Source organism: Mesocricetus auratus, unplaced genomic scaffold (assembly GCF_017639785.1).
Source record: "Mesocricetus auratus isolate SY011 unplaced genomic scaffold, BCM_Maur_2.0 Super-Scaffold_100676, whole genome shotgun sequence".
NCBI classification, from domain to species: Eukaryota; Metazoa; Chordata; class Mammalia; order Rodentia; family Cricetidae; genus Mesocricetus; species Mesocricetus auratus.
This window is the reverse complement of record NW_024429266.1, coordinates 2610810-2623365: the sequence shown is the minus strand read 5'-3', so window position 1 is coordinate 2623365 and position 12556 is coordinate 2610810. Positions and strand designations below refer to the sequence as shown.

The 12556-nt window shown below is 51.4% G+C and overlaps 1 protein-coding gene and 1 long non-coding RNA gene across 3 annotated transcripts in view; one reads left to right on the top strand and one right to left on the bottom strand.

Moving 5' to 3' along the window:
• Nucleotides 1-12556, top strand: part of Kcnh1 (potassium voltage-gated channel subfamily H member 1) — a 285008-nt gene that overhangs the window by 233026 nt on the left and 39426 nt on the right. The window lies entirely within an intron of this gene.
• Nucleotides 175-5123, bottom strand: LOC121136592. The gene is made up of 3 exons (XR_005873627.1): nucleotides 5079-5123; nucleotides 1280-1419; nucleotides 175-532 (listed from the first exon to the last, which is right to left on the bottom strand). It is a non-coding gene; the product is annotated as an uncharacterized LOC121136592 (long non-coding RNA).

The following is a 12556-nucleotide window of genomic DNA, read 5'->3' as shown; positions in this document are numbered from 1 at the left end:
CAGACCTTTCCTTTTCCCGTGCCTCCTGAGGGCCTTTGTGTCTCCTACCCAAGCCAATCAGTCACCTGTATGCCTGGTGAGGTACATTTCCCTGTTCTCTTCTCGGCCTGGGCCTACAGTCTTCCCTCACAGAGTGGACCCTGCAGAGAGGGCCAGTCCACACAGAGGCACCACTGCCCTGGGTGCTTGTTAGAAATGCAAACTCTTGCTGCATTCTCTGGCCCGCTGAACTGGGACCTACTGTGTAACAAGATCCCAGCTGATGTGTTTGCACATGGGGGGTTGGAGAGACAGTGCTCAGTCCACAGAGATAACGGGGATGGAAGCAGCTGCCCACATCTGTGTTGTTGGGGAGGTTGTCAAGGCCCTGAATAAGGACATCCAGTGCTGCCCACCTTGCTGCGGTCACACAGGTGACAAGTGGGCTAGTGGAAGGGACCTGGAGCTGGAGTGTGGATACAAGATCTGATGGTCACACAATGCTGCCTCATGTTGCTGATCCTCTGGTTCCGCATATGAAAAACCAGGAACACTATCAGGAAAAAAAAAACCAGGAAATAAAACTTAGGACAGTGTTGTGTCCAAATACCAAAGTTTGTTTATGTACCACACACACACACACACACATGCACTCACGCATGCACGCACGAACACGCACACACGCACGCACACATGCACTCACGCATGCACGCACACACACGCATTTTAGAGTTCTGAGGAAGAGCTGAGTCATTGTCCTATCTGGGATCTTATGAAGGGGGCAGAGGGGACCTGGTGAGAACTCAGGTGACATTTGTGGAGACAAGAGACTGCGAACTTCCAAGGGCTGAGTCTCCGTGGCGAGGCCAGAACCTGCCTACCATAATCGGATCCACAAAGGAGGAATTAAATTGGGACAGAGCAAGTATCAAAGGCTGGAAGCTGGAGCCAAACCGGTGCTGGGTGGGGGCCGTGAGCAGGAGGCACCGGAGTGACAGGAAGCCTGGGCCGCAGGAACAGTTAGGACAGGCGGGCTGTGACCAGGGTGAAGAGTTCCGGCCCGAGACGTGGAAGTGGTTCAAATGAGCTAACGCAGGAAGTTTTGGGGGACCACAGGTAAGACAACCCCAACAGAGAGGATGGGCAGGTGGACAAAATGCTAACCGGGGCCCAGGCAGTGAGTGAATCCTTGTTATTAGTGGGGGACTCTCTGGGAGGAGCAGTAGAGATTGGTCTTGGCTGAGCATTTCCATGGGGTGGCACGCTTGGGCCAGGTTCTTGTTTGGACTGTGCAACTCACACTGTACCCCACAATGGTCTCTCTCATTGCTGACTCCCCCCGTAGCAAGTTTCTCTTCAGCATGCAGTCCTGTGTTAGGTGCAGAACTGTGGCTGCTCCGTGGGGCGGAGGTTTCCTTCTGGGTCTCTGCGGCCGATCAGCTGTGGGATGTGCAGTTGTTGTTTAATGGCTGGCGTTGGGCACGCAGCTGTGCTTGTGGCTTAAGGGAGCCCGGGATGACCCTTCCATTTCCGCCCATTCCCACAGGAGATTCTCCGGGCTGTGGGGACATGGGAGCATGGCTCCTGTTGGCTTCCTATACCTCCCACACGATGCTCCCCTCAAGTCCTTGCTTCTCAAGGCTGTGCTCCCCCAAAGAGTACAACAGAGCCACAGCATGAGCAGAGGCCACGGGGAACAAGGCCACAGGGCCCCACATAGCCCTGCCACCGGGTGCTCACACTCAGCGTGAAACTGGGGGCTCCCCCGGCCCCGGTCAACGAGTGTCTTGGCAGCGGATGCCGTGTGTGTGTGTGTGTGTGTGTATGTGTGTGTGTGTGTGTGTGTGTGTGTGTGGTTCCCTTTAGATGATGCTCCTGGACACACTTGGGTGACTATGTGTTTCCTTACCATGATGGTTATGTCTTGTTTCACGAGTGTAAACCGGTTGGTGGGGTGGTGTAGCTTGAACTGGGAAAACCACAAACTGTAGAGTGTCACGGAACACTGTCCTGTTTCCTTGTGTCACTGATGGATTGAGGACAGTCAAAGGGTCCTTTTCAAAAGGTGAAGTAGATTTCCAACTAGGGGTGGTGTGATTATTTCCATGTGGAGACAGGGATGAACTACGTGTGTCCCTCATGACTTCATCTTCTCTCCAAGTTTTCACTGCTTAAGAAGCTGCTCATTAGATCCCCAGGAGACACAGAGGCACATGCCAGCCTGTTCTTTGCTGCCCAAGTTCTGACCCACGGGACGAGGATTTAAACCACTTTGCTCTTAAGTTGCATTTTTTTTCTTGCCCTTGTTAACTCCACACTCAGAAACTAGAATGAAAGAAAAGCTGGGGGTCTAGACCATATGCCCTGTGCCAAATCCCCACCTTCTGAGACCTGGAGCCCTGATTCAGCTGCTGTATAGAGCAGGCAGAGGACACGGCAGCCCAACAACCATAGTCATGCATTTCTCCAGCTCTCTAGACAGCTCTTAAGTCCAGAAACATCTGGGGAGGAGGCTGCGCGAACCCCACAGCATAGACGCATTTTGACAAAGTCAGCTTGGCAGTTCCCCTCGGCTCAATAAAGACAGCACTCTCTATTTAAAACTCAGCCCCCGCCTGCCATGTCCCTTGCTTCCCCAGCTCTCTCTTTGGTTCTCGGGGGAAGCCTTTCACATCTCCGTAGCCATCTGCATTGCTGATCTAGGAGATCTCAAAGCAGAGTCCACACACACACACACATACACACACACACACATACACACATACACACACACACACACACACACACACACACACACACACACACACCTTCTCTGTTCCCTTTTGTGGGAAACCCTGGGTGCTCTGCCTGGGACCTGAAAGGGTCATGGGTCCATGGTCTGCAGTGTGAAACTGTAGCCTCCCGCCATCCCAGTGAGGGACCAGAGTATGAGGAATGGCATGTAGGGTCTTCTAAGGGCACAGAGATGGTTCAAAGCAGGGCTACATTTGAAGGCTTTTGTCCCCATGGGATCATTCTGCCATTGTATAACCCTGAGCAAACCGTACCTCCAAACCCTGGGCTTCCTCATCCAAAAGGAGAGAGAGAAGCCACATCCCTACTTCACTTTTACGATTGCCGGGAGGGTTAACTAAGAGCATCGAGGGGGAGTGTACGTTGCTAAAATCTGCCTTAGTGAAGAGTACATCCTGATCCTGAGCCTTGCCACAAAGCTCAGTGGGGTAAGGTGTGTGCGCTCAGCCCAACAGGTGCAGTTTGAATGGAACAAGGAGGCATGGAGGAGGGAACCCCTGGAGTTGGGAACCATGACAGCCCCCAAAGGCCAAGGTCCCTGCGCTGTGTTCATCAGCAATAGCACTGATTAGACCCTGGGGAAACTGCATTATGAGGAGTTGGCACACCTGCCTCCTCCTCCCTGTGTAGCTCCTCTGGGTCTCCCTCCCTGTCCCTTTGCCACCACTTGGCCAGTGTTGGGACTCCCTCCCAGAAAAGGGCTTTGGGTCGCATGTTCACAGTGGCTTTCCTTATGTGGTAAGCCCCTGCTCCCGAGGCCTGCCTTGAAAATCCTAGACTGAAGCATCTGGGTGCTGACTCGGGCAGACATGGTCCGGAGGAGTTGAAGCACCTACCCGGTGTGTTCCCCCCTGGAACAGAATGAAGGTGGGTGGGGGACCATTGCTAACTCACACTTCCTACTTGGCACCTCACTATCCCAGACTGATAGTCTGTTTCTGGTGACCGCCATTTCTTAGTTGTCATGCATGGTCCAAGAGTTTTTCAGATACTTTTTAGGAACTAAAGGCCATCTGGAAATGTAGCCTGAGATGCTGAAACACTGGAATTTCCAAGCTCAAAAGATTCAGGCACACTGTTTAAACCCTGGCTAGTCTAGAGAAGCCAAAAGATTGGAAACTACCCTAAGTGATTTCCTCAGACCTCCCTGGCTCCCTTGTTCCCCACCCAAATTAGTTCCCCATCAGTTTTTACTCATCGCACCCCCTTTTCTCCATTCGTGACAATTGGACATTTTACTATTCTTCATGTGCAGTATTTGTCTAATAGTTTCTTCCCAGAGCAATTTGTCCCCCTGATCTATGCCCATAAATTAATTAGTTGTTGGCGACTCCGCTCTCTGCTTCTCAGCTACCGGGAGTGGTTCTTCATGTGAGGTCCTTGGTTTAAGAAGAAGCAAGTTCCGCCCCCATCGTGGGCTTGTTGAGCCAGAGCCTTGGGGTTAGGATGGGACACAGCAGCCTGTGTTTTGCTGGAGCTGCAGTGGCTCTGGTGCCTGCAGAGCCTTGAGAGCCACTGCCTTTACTCTGGGATGAACTCTGCAATGCCTTCCAGGTTACACAGCGGCCCTGCCCAGGCTGAGGGTCAAATAGAAGGGAGACTTGGGCCCTTGAGACCTCGAGTTGTTTCACAGAGAGGCACTGTAGCTGATATATCCTAGATCTGAACGTGGGTGGGCAGCGTCCCTCTGCTGCCCATCCACACCCCCATAGCAGGCAAGCAAGAGAGCCAGTTACTAGTGGAGAGTGTGAAAGGCTATAGAGGAGGACTGATCTGGGGTGTCAGATCCTTGTCGTAGGATCTGGGACAGCCTGTCGCGTGGCCCCAGAGATGTGGACCGCCCACCCTTACCATGGAGCTTCTGGCAACTGGAGCTAGGTGAAGCCCCTTCTGTGGCAAGAAGTGGCGGTCCCCTGACTCAGCCAGCTAGGGACCTAGATAGTAAAACAAACTCTGCAGGTCTGAGGGTTGTGGGGGATGGCTCTGAGCATGAACCTAGCACAGAGGAGGGCATTTGAGAGACAAATGAGTAAGGCCACTTCCAGCCCCAAAGCTACTTCTGCTGTTGTGTCTCGTGGCTGCTCAAATAGTTAATCAGTAGGTCTTCTAGACATCTTCTATGCTAAGAGAAAACATGTGTGTAAAGAGAAGCCTTCCCACCAGCCTGGTTCCAGAGCCACATCAGTCCCAAATAAACACACAGGAGGCTATATTAATTTTGAAGCTGTTGGCCTTGCTTGTTTCTTACTGGCTAGCTCTGACTTAAGTATTTATCCCATAATTGATAATCTAAGTATTTCTCTTACCGGAGAACTTTCCGGGCTTCCTACCCCATGGCAGTTACATCTTGACTTCCTGTGTTTCTCCTTCCCAGAGTCCTCTTGGACTCCTAGTCCCACCTATCTTGCTCCTTATTGGACAACAGTGCTTTATTGACATATACACAGGACTTCCCCCATCACATGTGAGCTAAATCAACCTAAAAAATCGGACTGGCTGGTTTCACTTACGCTTTCAGCTTGGGATCGTTTGGGCCCCTAGCTCTGACACCTTAGCAGGGAACATGAGGTAGATAAAGGTATGTACACAGTGGTGAGTATCCTGGCCTAGTGTCCCCTTTGGGGACATTCACTCCAGCAACTCTCTCGGCAGTGCTGTCAGCTGGGGCCTCTGAGGGATGTTCAAGATCCCACCCACAGTCGTGAAGATCTCCCTCGATGGGCTGCATTTACCCCAGTCCTGTCTGCAGACCCCCAAACACCCTGCTCTTGGGTAGGACAGCCACATTCCACACAAGCAGTCTGGCTTCCTGGAGGGGTCTAGCTACACAGGCCTACACAGGTCAGCAGGGTTCCAGGATCTTTGGCTAACCAGGTTGTGTGTTTCTTGGAGTGCTTCTGTCTCCCTGAATGGAAAGTCCAACTGAAGACCTGCCAGCCTCCTGGGAAAGCCTCTCTGGTTTTGATCCTGAGTTTGCCCCAGAGCGTGTCCCAGGCCACTCTGCCCATCTTGAGTGTTTGCTTAGTGACGCTGAATAGCTGGAAGAACACCAAGGACCTCTTTCTCCCTCCCTTCTCTACTCCCTGGCCCCCTGCTTTGTCCCAGAGATCACTCTTCTCCTGCCTTTTGTGAAGCAGGTTGTTTACTTTAGCACATGAGACCATTACAAGGGGCCTGCCGCTCTGTGGCTCCTAATTTCTTCCCAGTGCTTTCATCTTTACCTTTTCTTTTTTTTCTCCTTCTTACTGGGATGCACTTTCAGGAAGTATAAACACTGTAGGTGACAATACTTTGAAGCCTTTTTTTGCAGTGTTCTGCACACCTAAAGCATTTTGGTGTACACACACACACACAAGCACGCATGTGTGTATGCACATATATTGCACACCCACTCAAATGCATACATGTGCATATACACCTGCATGGTGAACTGAGCCCTTCCCATCTTATCTTACAACTTGCACCTCCTGGGTTCACTGTTATTCCTTCTTGCTTTGTGTCAGGCTCCCAGCACCCCTTCCTGACAGCTTCTCCTTGAGCTCCTGTCCAGAAGCAACTGCGGGGAGGCCCAGGCCCTGTGGGCATGTAATCAGGAGATTTTTTTTTCATTTACGAGTATTACTGTGAATGTCCCTTGGAGAGCTGGCTCACACCCAAACCACATGCTGTCACTCACGTCCAGCCCCACCCATCAAGAATTGCCTCGAGTCCCACCGCACGCTTGGAGAAACGCAGAGCTGTCTCTTCTGTGTACCTCCTCCTGAAGCCTGGAGGAAAACTGTCACCTAAGAATGATCCAGTCTTGTGTCCTATCAGATGTGATCGCACGTGGCTCTCCTGGGAGGCTTTCGACGAAAACAGATGGGGAAACAGTACCTGGGACTCCAGGTGGAGCTGTGGGGACCCTTTCAGGGTAAACCACCACTCTGTGACCAAGGCAACCTTGAGCGAATGGGCGCCTTCTCTGAGATTGATTCTACCCCGACTCCCAGGAACACAGTGGGATTCTTCGCAGTCACATTCCCGGAAATACAAACAGGATCCATGGTGACTAGATCCGGCCCTTTGTCCCTTTGTTCTTGCTTTTGTTTTCTTGGCCTTTGCACGACCTAGTGTTTCTGGGAAGGCCTCTGCTTATGCTGCCATTGCTTGTCCTCAGCTCCAGCAGGTGACGCCCTGACTCAGCCCTGGCAGCTCCCACAGCTGTCTCCCTCCCGGGAGTCCTGAGAGCACTATCTTTAATCAATTTGTTTCGGGAAAATTCAGCAAGATCATCCTGCCAGGAATCCCATCCGCTGCGCTGCCTCCAATCCAACCGCTCTTCTCGGCACTTGCCGCGTGGTTCTGTGGAGTCCTTCCGCACCCACCCCACACCTGTGTCAGGTTAAACATGGGGAGCCCCTTGGCAGGGGCCAGGAGTAGCCTGGGCACCTGTGGGGTGGAGGTTTGTTGACTGTTAGCACTTGGTACCAACAGCAGAGGTAGACTCTGCACGGAGATACGTGTGCTGTGGTTCAGGCTTTGCTCCAAGGGTCTCCCATCCATGCCTGTGCCTCTACCCTCCCCAAAGCTGTGTCTTCGCAGAGTCACTCAGTTGCAGCTGGGGATCAGAATTTCCCAGGAAAGAAGGGCTCTGTGGTACACGCATGTCATCCCAGCAACTTGTAAGGCCAAAATAGGCTGACTTGAGATGAGTTCAGCGACAGCCTGGGAAGCAGGGAAACCCATCTCCCAAAGGCTCCTGGGTAGGAAGTTAGCCTGGGAATTGTTTGTTTGCTTTCTGATTGCCTGTCAGTCACACCTGTTGCATCTCTCCCCCCGCCCCCACTCCTTCCTCGTTCGTCCTCCATCTGTACACAGAGAAGGACTGGGAACTAAGACTGCTGAAGGGAAACTCCTGGCCTGGGTTCTCCCGCCTTCCTCTTGTCTTTGGGGATTCTTTTCTTTTTAGTACCACGTACACGGAATCTACTATGTTTACCGGTGTGTTTCGGTTTACTAAAAGGGATCCCTTCATCTCTTTGGCGGTAAGCTCCGTGTGAAGTAAGCTGAAGCAAACAAGAGCTTTGCAGGACGGCCTTGCTTCCCTATCTTTATCGTCCAGCATCTGTGGCCACGGGATTCAGAAGCCTCCCCTCGTTCAGCCGACAACACCTTCCCCTCCCCCAGCCACTTGAAGGATCCCAGATACTGTTTGTCAGAGTCCGGGATAGACTAGATGAACTTGCTCCCCATCCGCAAAACACTGGTCCTTTCGGAGACAGCTTTTATGAGGACGTCCTGACTAGCCTCAGCTGCTACCCTGACACATCCCAGAATCATCCCAGGGAGTCTCCAGGAGTCGCCCGCACTAACCCATGACCATGTCTGTGAGAGATTGTCTTGATGATAGATGTAGGAGGGCCTGGTCCACGGTGGGAGGTGGCATCCTCAGGCTTGGGGTCCTAGGCTCTGTGAAACAGCCAGCTTCGGCAAGCCAAAGAGAGAGCCAGTAAGCAGAGCGTGGCTTTCTCTCAGTGATGGATTGTAAGCTGGAAGCTCACCGAATGAACCCTTCCTTTCTCAACTTTGCTTGTGGTCAGAGCGTTTTGTTCCAGCAACAAAATGACACTAGAAGAGAGGACTAAGCAGGCACCTTGGCGTCTCTGAGTTGGAATCCTGGGGTAGGGCAGTGTTTTCGGGGTTGGTTTTGAGTCAGAATTTGCTTCTCATCCCCACGGCTGGAATTTGTTTGGCCTGGTGATCTTCAGTTCTCTCTCACGCAACTGTCGCAAAGACATCCACACACCTCCCTTTTAGCTCTCTGATACCTTTGATTTCCTTTTGATTTTCCCAAAGCTTGGGCATTTCCACCAAAGGTTTTTTTTTAAATAAAGAAAAATATTTTTTTAATCATCAAATTTAAACTGACAGTTTTTTTTCTGGAGCAAGGATAAAGGGAAAGAGACAGCAACTGCCATAACCAGCAAGTGAAACCCCAGCAGGTACATAAGGCAGGGCAAGGCAAGGGTCTCGTGGCTGCCACAGGTAGAGCTCTGAAGAGCTCTCTCCAGGAGGGCTCAGCTTCTGCAGAGCACAGGACTGGGAATTCTAGGGTTGGGGAACCATAAACCCACAAGCAGTCAAGCTAGACACTTGCACAGGCAGAGACGCAGAACCCACACATCACGGGCAAGCATTTCCTTGGGTCTAGATATAGTCACAGTTGTCAGACGTTAAAAGTCCATTTGCTTAATTAAGAAGGTTGGGCTGAGAAGAGCTTTATCAGTGAGTGAATCCTGAGACTGCAAAGAAACCCCGGTGGGGCTGCTTTTTTTTTTCAATGGTGGTTCTTCCTGACCACCCTGGCCTGCAGGGTCAGCCTGTCTTGTCTGCTGTCTGTTACCCCTGCATTGTGAGCACGTGTGTAGCATCCCAAGCCCCCTCTTCCAGTCCCTGGATAGGTATGACTTTTCCAGGAAGCTCTCCCTTAGCTGCTGTCACAGCTCTGACAGCTCCTGCAGGTTAACCATCTGCTTGCTGAATTTTTTTTTCTTGATGATATCTGGAGTTGCCCTTTAAGTCAGAATCCAAGACTGGACATCATGGCTTCCTTCCCCACTCCCATTCCCCACCTGGAGACCCCTGCCTGTCCCTATGATAGAGGATCAGCCTCCTTGGGACATGGCAGTTGCTGTCCAGGGTGCTGACCCATTCTGAGTCACAGTGGAGGCCACTCCCAATCTTGCAGGGTTTAGGCTGAAATTCTTGTTGGCTAAAGCCCTCTAGCCCATTCCAGAATAAAACGACAAGTGTTTTTTTGTTTTAATCTAGAACTGGGAGCTTGTATCAGGCAGTTAATGGGATTTATCAGCTCGTCCCTGTGTCTGACCCTACTTGTCTCTGCTCTGTGATAACAAGCCAGGTCGTGTCAGCGGAACAGCACAGGGCCAGCACAGGATGCCTGCAGGACAGATGGGGCCTGCCAAGTTGGCAGCATCTCTTTGGACATTGCACAGTTACCTATGGCCTCCTAAAGGCAAGGAAGAAAGCCATGTGATCTGGAGCAGATTCGATGGGGGGTGGGGTGGGGAGGGGCGGCGAGGGCAGATGCCTTCCTTACTCAGCCTCTGAGCCTAGACATAGCCAGGGAGGAAGAGTGTAGACAATGCGGAATACCTCTGTGGTGAGGACCGACGTGCTCTGCCTCAGAACAATACATTTTCAGCTCTCTTGAGAGCCGAGTATGGAAAGACTGGGGGCATGAGGCCGACACTGCAAAGGACTGTCTGTGGGTGCCCGAGCAGTGAGTGTGAGGCTTGCGCTCTGACCTTTGGAATTGTGAAACTACTTACAAGTTGATCAGGACTCAAGAGACAGCGGAGTTTGTAGGCGTGCGGTGGGCAGTGTGGAGAACGGGCGTGTGGATTAAGATCTGAGATTCAGAAACCCAAATGGAGTTCCAGTTGGCTTTAGGATTTTAGCATCCACCAGTATGTTGAAGGTCCTTTAAGTAATGGGGCCTGCTGTGGTCATCTGATGGAAAAAAATTACGGGTGAGGAAAGGGTCTAAGTCTGGGTTCTAAGAGGCAAGGATGTTTATTGACTCAGTCAATTAGACAGCATTAATATTAAATGCCAAAAGACTAGACAGCACAAATAATAGATGGTCCTTTGTTTAAACAAAAGGCAGCAATAGGCACTTAGGTTAAAAAGCCCACTCTAGAAAAATTATGTACTAGCTGGCTTTGGAATCAGCCTTTCTCTTCTCTTGCTTCTCACTGGAAATGCTACAGTGGAAACCGAGGTGTAGAACATGAGGCTTGAAAAAAGAAAAGAGGCCCAGGCACAGAGAGGGGCCTGGTCTCTGCTATCCCAAAGCTTTAGACGGTGAGTTGCATTAGTACAAAACCGTGTGCTTTATGGAGTAGGACGCAGACTTGACCGCACAGTAAAATGCGGGGCTGGAAGAAGGAAGTCCTCTGTGACCTCCCTCTTATTGCCTGCCCCCTCTGAGGCATTGTGGGGGAAGGCTTCAGGAGTGACACCAAACATTGTGTCACCCCCCAAAAGAAGAGAGCTGCTGCTGAGGCCCCCACGGTGGGTGCCATTTCAGAGCACTTGGGGCTGTCGGAGGAAGCACATCCCACTTAAGGGTTCCGTGGGAAATCCCTTCACGTGACCAGTCCCCTGCTCCCCCAGTTCATCTGCTTTATGAGTTAATTGCATTTAATCCTCCAGAATCAGCCGCAATGAAATAAGTGTGGGAATTGGGGCTTCGAAGTCTGTAATTTGGGTTGCAAAATCTCCCCAACTTCGCCCGCTAGAACCCCGGTCAGAGCCCTTGGTGTACCCAGGGTGCTGAGTGTGACTTCCAACATTTAGGGGGGAGATCAGTGAAGTGAGGCAGGTGTTGGTTTGTTGGAGACTATCAGCAAAAGAATGTGTGACCCAACCTAAGACGTGCCCTCCTCTCCTCCCAGGCTGCCTCGGATGAAGTTATCTTTGTCCCTTCACTCTCCTCACAGCCCTCCCAGGCCAGCCTCCTCAGAAGCACCTATTTTCCTTTCCTTAAGTCAGAGGTCAGCATCTGAGCCGTGGCCTCCGAGTTACCTTCCTCTTAACCAAGGAAGGCTAAGTGTGCCCTGCTTCTGTAGCACAACCTTAGAGCTAAGCATAGTCCATTCAGAAACTTGGGCATTGCGACAGCTAGATATGGGAGGTTGGGGTGGAGGGGCTTCCTCGGGGCTCCCAGAAGTTGTGTTTCCAGAGGACAGATAAGGCAGGCATAGGTCCTTGGAGACTCCCCACTGTGCTGCTGCCCCATGCCTGTGAGCTATGAGCTTCCGCTTCCCCAGATGTAAGTCCACTGAGTTGCTCTCAAGAGTATTTCTGTCTGCTATGCACAGCTCTCTGAGAATGTTACCCCCTCACTGTGTGTGTGTGTATCTGTATGTGTGTGCCTGTGTGTGTATGTGTGGTGTACATGTTCCTATGGGTGTGAACATGCATCTGTGCACACATGGAGGTTAGAGGTTAAATGTGAGTGTCTTTCTCAACCATCTCCACCGTATCCGTATCCTTTGAGCCCGTGTCTCTCACTGAACCTGGAGCTCATAGATTCCACTGGACTGGCTGGCCAGTGAACTCTAGGAACCTTCCTGTCTCTGCCCCACCTGCCTTGGGGTTACAGATAGGTGCCACGACTTCCATGTGAGCTCTGGGAATCTGGACTCAAGTCTTCACGCTTGCGTGTATGAACTTCACCTCTATGGCCTGACGTCCCAATTGTATCCCAGTCACTTCAGATTGAAATTTCCCAACCTTGGGTTCAGGAGGCACACTGAGCCTGATTGCTGTGGGTTTATTAGAAGAGTTATTAATGCCATGGACAAACAAAAATTAGACCACAGCATGGCGGGGTGCTGAAGAGAGGAATAGAGCCCCCTGTGGAAGAAATGGAGGTCTCAGCTTATCTCTGAGGGCAGTGGAGGTTTCACAGCACAAGCCCATCATAGCTAGGCTCTGATTTCCAGGCAGGAGGCAGGGGAGGGTAGGGAGCAGGGTGAGTGTCCACCAATACCCTTTGATGTAAACTCACTCCCCCAGATGAGGGATCCTGGACCGTGGAAGTCTGTTAGCCAGAGGTTCACGGTGTTCTCTGTATGTGTGTGGTGTCTGTGAGAGGTGGATTCTGATTTACATTCTTACACAGGTGAGACAGAAGGAGATCAAGCTGTGCCAAATCTACATTTTTCCTTGTAGCTTGTCTTGTTTAATAATCTGGTCAGCAAGGAGTGGGGTG